The sequence below is a fragment of the Phocoena sinus genome, chromosome 15 (genome assembly GCF_008692025.1).
Source record: "Phocoena sinus isolate mPhoSin1 chromosome 15, mPhoSin1.pri, whole genome shotgun sequence".
Taxonomy (NCBI): domain Eukaryota; kingdom Metazoa; phylum Chordata; class Mammalia; order Artiodactyla; family Phocoenidae; genus Phocoena; species Phocoena sinus.
The window spans coordinates 7,978,079-7,984,848 of NC_045777.1; the positions used below are offsets into that span (position 1 = coordinate 7,978,079).

At 38.7% G+C, this 6,770-nt stretch overlaps 1 protein-coding gene across 2 annotated transcripts in view; it reads right to left on the bottom strand.

The window, feature by feature from the left end:
* Nucleotides 1–6,102, bottom strand: part of DOK5 (docking protein 5) — a 269,427-nt gene extending 263,325 nt beyond the window's left edge. The window contains exon 1 of one of the 2 annotated variants that reach the window (XM_032607212.1): nt 6,087–6,102. The gene's annotated coding sequence lies outside the window, so the exon portion shown is untranslated. Of the gene's footprint in view, nt 1–433; nt 511–6,086 lie in introns of those variants that run through there. The other variant, XM_032607211.1, reaches the window with a different exon arrangement.
* Nucleotides 6,103–6,770: the final 668 nt, after the last annotated feature.

Consider the following 6,770-nt stretch of genomic DNA (forward strand, 5'->3'; position numbering starts at 1 on the left):
AGACAGACAAGGTCCCTCCATACTTAGTTCTTATGAGAATCTAACATCTAACACTTTATCCTAAGGAAACTCTATGAATATTTATCTCAAGTATTTAGCGATGAGAAGATACATGACTGCAGTATATTTAATGATGAAAATCTGAGGAAAACCTAATAATCCAAAACCATAATAGGAGACTGATAAATAAAATAAGAGAAATGAAATTAAAAATAACATTACAGAAGAATATTAAATAACATACAGATATGATTTAAATATCTTAACTAAAATAAATAAGCTACAAAACAATATACCCTATAGAATATAATCTCATTCTCAGTTTTAAAATCTGTATGTATGGATAATTTCCTGTGGCTGCCATAATATTCAATAAATTACTACAAACTAGGTAAAACAACTGGCTTAAAACAACAGAAATGTATTCTCTCACAGTTCTGGAGGCCAGAAGTATGAAGTCAGGTGTCAGCAAGGCCGGTTTTTTCTGGAGGCTCTGAGGGAGAATCAGTTGCTTCTGTCCTGGCTTGTGGTGGTTGCCTTGGCAATCCTTGGTGCTCCTTGGTTTGTAGATGCATCAGTCCAATCTCTGGCTTCATCTTCACACAGTATTCTCTCTGTGTGCCTTCTCCTACTCTTATAAGGACATCACATTCATGGAACTTGGAGCTGATCTTCATCAAGCATGACCTCATCTTAAGTAATGAAGTCCTCTGCAAAGACTACGTCCAAATAAGGTCACATTCTGAGGTTCCAGTGGACATGAATTTGGGGGGAACACTATTCAACACAAGACAGATAAATAGATGATAGACAGAAAAAATAATTGGATGGGCACACTCTAAAATGTTAACTCTAATTGCTTGTGAAGGTGGAAATATAAGTAATTTTTACTTCCTCTTCTGCTTTTCTACATTTCCTAATTTGTTAAACAATCAACATATTCATTTGAGATAAAGACAAAAGCACTTTAGAAATTATTCTCACGATAATATTGCAGGATGGAAGGTGTATTAGTCTGGGTTCCCTAGAGAAATAGAATCAATAGGAGATCTATCTATCTTATCTATTACAAGGAATACTATATATAATATATATACTGTATGGAATTGGCTCACACAATTATGGAGGCTGAGAAGCCCAGCAAGCTGGAGGACCAGGGGAGCTGATGCTATAGTTCTAGTCCAAGTCCTAAGGCCTTAGAACCAGGGGAGCCGATGGTGTGCACTCCAGTTCGAGTCTGAGTCCAAAGGCGAGAGAAGACTGATGTCCCAGCTCAAAAAGAGTCAGGCAGAGAGAGATAATTCTCTTTTGCTTTTTTGTTTTATTCCGGCCTTTAACAGATTGATGAGGTCCATCCACGTCGCCGAGGGCCATCTGCTTTACTCAGTCTATCGATTCAAATGTTCATCTCATCCTGAAACACCCTCACAGACACAGCAGAATAATGTTTGACCAAACATCTGGGCACCTTCTGGCCCAGTTAAGTTGACCCATAAAATTCACCATCACAGAAAGTCTTGAGTCATTTTCAATAACTACTAGCTTATTTATGAGGGAAATTTTGAATCACCACTATGAAAGGAAAACAAAGGTCTCATCATAAGGTAAGTTTTTTAAAAAATTAAAATTAAACACTTCATCTAAAAAGAATTTTTTAAACCATTCGTGGCGCATTTACTAACTTATTATGTAGGAACTATTATTATTCCATTTTACAGTTTAGTAAATGGCATTAAAAAAGGCATAATACCAACCCCCAAAATTCACCTGAGATGAAGACAGTATTGAAAGTGAAAACTAACTTTAGACCCAAGCCTTGGATCACTTACATAATCAAAGCAGAGTTTTAGGGAAACAAACTGAGCCTCAAAACAAACTGGATGGAAAGAGAGAGAAATAGGAAGCAAGGAAGAAAAGGCGTGAGATGGGACAGTAGAATGAAAAGGAGAAAAAAATCTAGAAATCTAGATGTTACGGGCTGAATTGTGTACCCCTAAAATTCGTATGTTGAAGTGGTAACCCCCAGTACCTCAGAATGTGACTGTATTTGGAGATAGGGTCTTTAGAGAGATGATTAAGTAAAAATAAGGTCATTAGAGTGGGCTTTAATCCAATATGATGGTATTCTTATAAGAGGAGAGTAGGACACAGACACACACAGAGGGAGGGCCACCGGGAGAAGATGGCTGTCTGCAAACAAAGGAGAGAGGCCTCAGAAGAAACGAACCCTGCAGCCACCTTGATCTCAGAGTTCCAGCCTCCAGAAGCATGAGAAAATTAATTTCTGTTGTTTAAGCCACGCAGTTTGCAGTACTTTATTATGGCAGCCCTCACTAACTAATACACTAGGAGTACTAACCATTCTGAGGAACATCAAGATTTAGAAATGCATTTGCCAAGCAGGATACTGAAGCAGGGGTGAAAAAGGGAGGTGTCTGAAAGAACTCTGAAATTTAAGGACTTCTCCCTCCAGACAGGACCTTCTAACTAAACATAGGAGCAAGGAGATATTTTAGAACCACTAGCTGCTTTTCTTTATGATTACTCCTAATTTCTAATCCCTGCTGGGCCAGAAATTATTTTTAAGGCTGATGTAAAATTCAGTAGTTTACAGAACATTCTTTCATGTTACGACTGCAATTATTATTAAGTTGGGGAGTAAACGGTCTACTTTTCAGAAGTTCTGAAGTGATAGCGGGTGTTAGTCTTCCAACATTCACAGAATTCTCCTGCAAATTTCTGCTCATTTTTAAAGTTTTAATTATAAACAGGTTAAGCATTCAGAAAATAACTTTGCGACACTACACATACCACCAGGATTTAATCATAGTTAATAGAGTTTTACATTTTCTTTAGCTCTCTTTTTATCTTTCTCTTTTAAAGAAAATAAATTATAGATTTGACTTAAGCTTATTTCTTACACCTTTTCTCTGCCTCCTTCCTGAGATAATTACTCCATATATTTTTAGACTTTAATATATATATACACATATATACAGACATATATATACATATGTACACACACACAAATATATACATGTATGTACATATATACACACACGCATATATATTTCCTTATAATATATCCTTAAGCAACGTATTATATAGTTTCCTGTTCTTTGAAAACATAGATAAATGGTAAACCTTTTTTTATGGCTCAACATTATGTTGTTGAAATTTATCCTTGTTATAAATGTAGAATTCATGTAGATCTGCCGAGGCATAATCCACTGCATGAATAAATCGCAGGTTATGTATCAGTCACCCCGTTGGTGGAAAATTAGGCCGCTTTGCTTTTTTAGCTCTGATACACGGCGGCAATGAACATCTCTGCGTTCGTCTCCTTATGCCAAGCAACTTTTTCTTTTTCTCTCTCCTCCGCGCAGTTCACAAACCTCCCCTCTGGCCTCGACTAGGGATACCTCAGCCTCCTCCACCCCAGAGGCAGTGTCAACTCTTTGATGAATTTGCTGATATGGGCTAAACAGAGACAATTAAATCCTCTTTTATTTGTAACTTCGGCTCATATTTGAATCCAAGTCTCCAGATGTCGGGCAGCATGCGTCAATTAGTGGGAAATCGTATTAAAAGGACGGTACTGTGTCCTTGGTAAATGGGTTAATAATATGAGAAGGCAGTTAAACATTCCATTAATCATTACATTGCTTGAGGGAGAAAATATTAAACTCTGCTTCCTTACCTACTCTCAAAAGGAGTCACGAATCCTGACTCTATTAATGAAGGAAAACTTGTTCTAAGGAATGAATCTGGTTGGGGAAGTACCATGAGATTTCCCATCAAACTCACCTAAGCTGCAATCATCTTTTGTTAAAGAAGTTGATTATGGGGAAAAGACTTAATGTCTTTAAATTATAGTGTTATTATAATAACATTTTTAGTTGTTTTTTTTTCGGTACGTGGGCCTCTCACTGCTGCGGCCTCTCCCGTTGCGGAGCACAGGCTCCGGACGCGCAGGCTCAGCGGCCATGGCTCACGGGCCCAGCCACTCCGCGGCATGTGGGATCTTCCCGGACCGGGGCACGAACCCGTGTCCCCTGCATCGGCAGGCAGACTCTCAACCACTTCGCCACCAGGGAAGCCCTTAATACCATTTTCTTAAAACTAGAAAAGAGAAACTATGTAATTAATTTGGAGCCCAAATGATCTACCCTGATAAGCTAGGGTCCTCCAAATAAAGACTGTTAGCAAACTATCTTAAGACTACCACTAGAAGAAGAAATGATGCAGAAGGTGAGAAGCAGGGAAGGCAAATAAAATCTGAAATAAAATCATTGTTAGGGTTAATAAAAGTTGACATATTGTATGATAGCAGGAGTTGGAAGGCACGTTGTGTTTCTCTGGGCCCTTGATAATTTTCTTGGTGCCAGAAAACTGTTCATGTTTTTTAAACACTGCAAAGTGTCTGCTTTTTCCCTTCAGCACATGGGAAATATCATCACATAAATGATCTAACTACATATAACTATACCAGAGAGATTGGGATTTATATTCATGAAGAACCCACAGACACATAATTCATCAGCAGTGCTGACATAAGTGAGTTGTCAAAGGGTGTCGGTGGGCCATAGATCAATTCTAAATCTTCGATATATTTAGTACACTGTTAAGTTATACAGCTCTTCATCTTGGAAACTGTCATCGAGGATATTGCACTCTGGGCTTGTAACTGCTGAACTATGGGGGCTGCATTTCATAGACTTGCATGTGGTCTGTGTTTCATTATATCTAAACACTATGTTTTCCCAATAATTCTGTAGTGACCTCAGTACTTCGGGCTTTATGTAGATTTATGGGGCATTCCAGATTCCAAGAGGAAACTTCCCAATCCCAGAAGGATCTGACCGAATGGACATATTATTTTGCTGCTAACATGCGTGGGCATAAATCTCTTCTCTCTTGTGTAGAAGCTTATTAGGGTGCCATTAAGCTAGTTACTGCCCCCATAGACTCAATATTGCCAAGTATTTTGAGAGAAGAAAAACAGGTGAGTAATTCATGTTCATATCACTGAGAAGATGGGGCCCTCTATCTCATCCCTATGTAGAATGCCATTGAATGAGCTAAGGATAAAAGCCACATCTAGACATTAAAAAAGAATAACTTCCTTATTACTAAATTATTAAATGGATCCTCCCAAACTTAAAACTTAAGTTGAGACTTTGAAGGAATATCTCTCACTCACTCCCCATTCATCCCACCATCTCTGCCTACTTTGTTCTCTGCCCCTGAGGCCCTAATAAGATACCCATAGTAATAATTTAATGTAGATCTTCAACATTTTTCTTAATTAAAAATCAATCTGTGAAAAATATAAACTTCAACAAGCACACACAGGAGGAGACTACCGCTACTCAAGTCTAATTATCTAACCATTAGGCAATAAGTGAGAATCGCTTTCTGATTGTATAATAAAATTAGTAAGAAGTGTGTTTTGCTATTGGAGGAGATCACTGGCTGGGCAGTTCCAAATTAGTTTTTGAAAATAAGATCGACATTTAATATGTATGCTAATTGATGTCAGACATTTCACAGGCATGTATCACTACTTCCTGCAATAATGTCCAAAAAAGACTTTACACTAAGACCCTTTCTAGGGGGTGTGTGATTGGAGCTAAGTGGGTTAGAGGGCTATTTTTAAATCACCTTTTGGAATATCTGGATGGCACATGTCATACCCACCGTCTCTGTGAAGAGCCATGTAACCAAAGGAGTGAATCACTGTGGCCACATTTATAATCAAAGAGCCTGATCTCCTGGCAACACCCAATTAGTCCAGGAGTAGACCCCACATCAAAGTTGTACCTACCAGATTCTCCCTCTTGAGAATCTGGGATGGGGCCTTGGAATGCTGGTCAATTTCAAGGCAAGAGCTGGAAATGATTTCACTTCAGGGCGAGGGCAGCCATCTCTCTTTGTGTAAAAAGAAGCAAAGAAAACTAAAAGAGGGAAATGAAGCCAAAACGCACATCTACAATAAGAAGAAGGAGAACGACAGACAAGCATCCTTCCTGCTTCCCGATGGTCTTCCGGTTCCTGATTTTGTTCCTCAGGAGACATGGCTTTACCTTTTCTCTTGAAGTCTGAGGCAGGTGAATGTTCTCTGTTGACATGAAGCAAACAGACTGCCAGATATTTCTCCAGGAAAGATGGGTATATTCAGGATCAGAAGAGAATTTGCAGTTCGGGGTCTGCAACCATGGCAAGTCATGTGCAAGTCCCTGGAGGGCACAAGAAGGAGAACGCTTCTATAGGGAGCGAAAGGAAGTTGGGAGGGCTGTAAACAAAGAGCCCATAGTTTTCACTGGCTGAGTCCTTGCCAAAAAAGGAGAGGAATCTTTCTTCTTCCTGCTGGGCTCTGTTATCGTCACAGAACATGAGAACTCCCCCTCAGGTCTCCCAACTCTATTGAATTCAAATGTTTCTTTATTAATTTTTTACCACCTATCACAAATTCACTTTTTTTCTCTAAGTTAATTTAAAATGATTTGTTACATTCAAACGCACAAGACCAAATCAAAGACAGAGAAGAATAGGGATGACTTTTATGCCAATCCAAAAGAAATCACTGTGTACACAAAGAAAAAAATCATACTTTTACTTAAAGCCATCAAAGAGGTGTGGACACCAAGAAATCTAGAAGTAAAAAATCCAGAGGGATAAGCTCCTCCTAGGTGAGCAAGGATGCTTTCATTTCAGAATGTCTAGTATTTTCGAGGTCTACCGGATTCAAGGTGTAGAATTCACGTGGT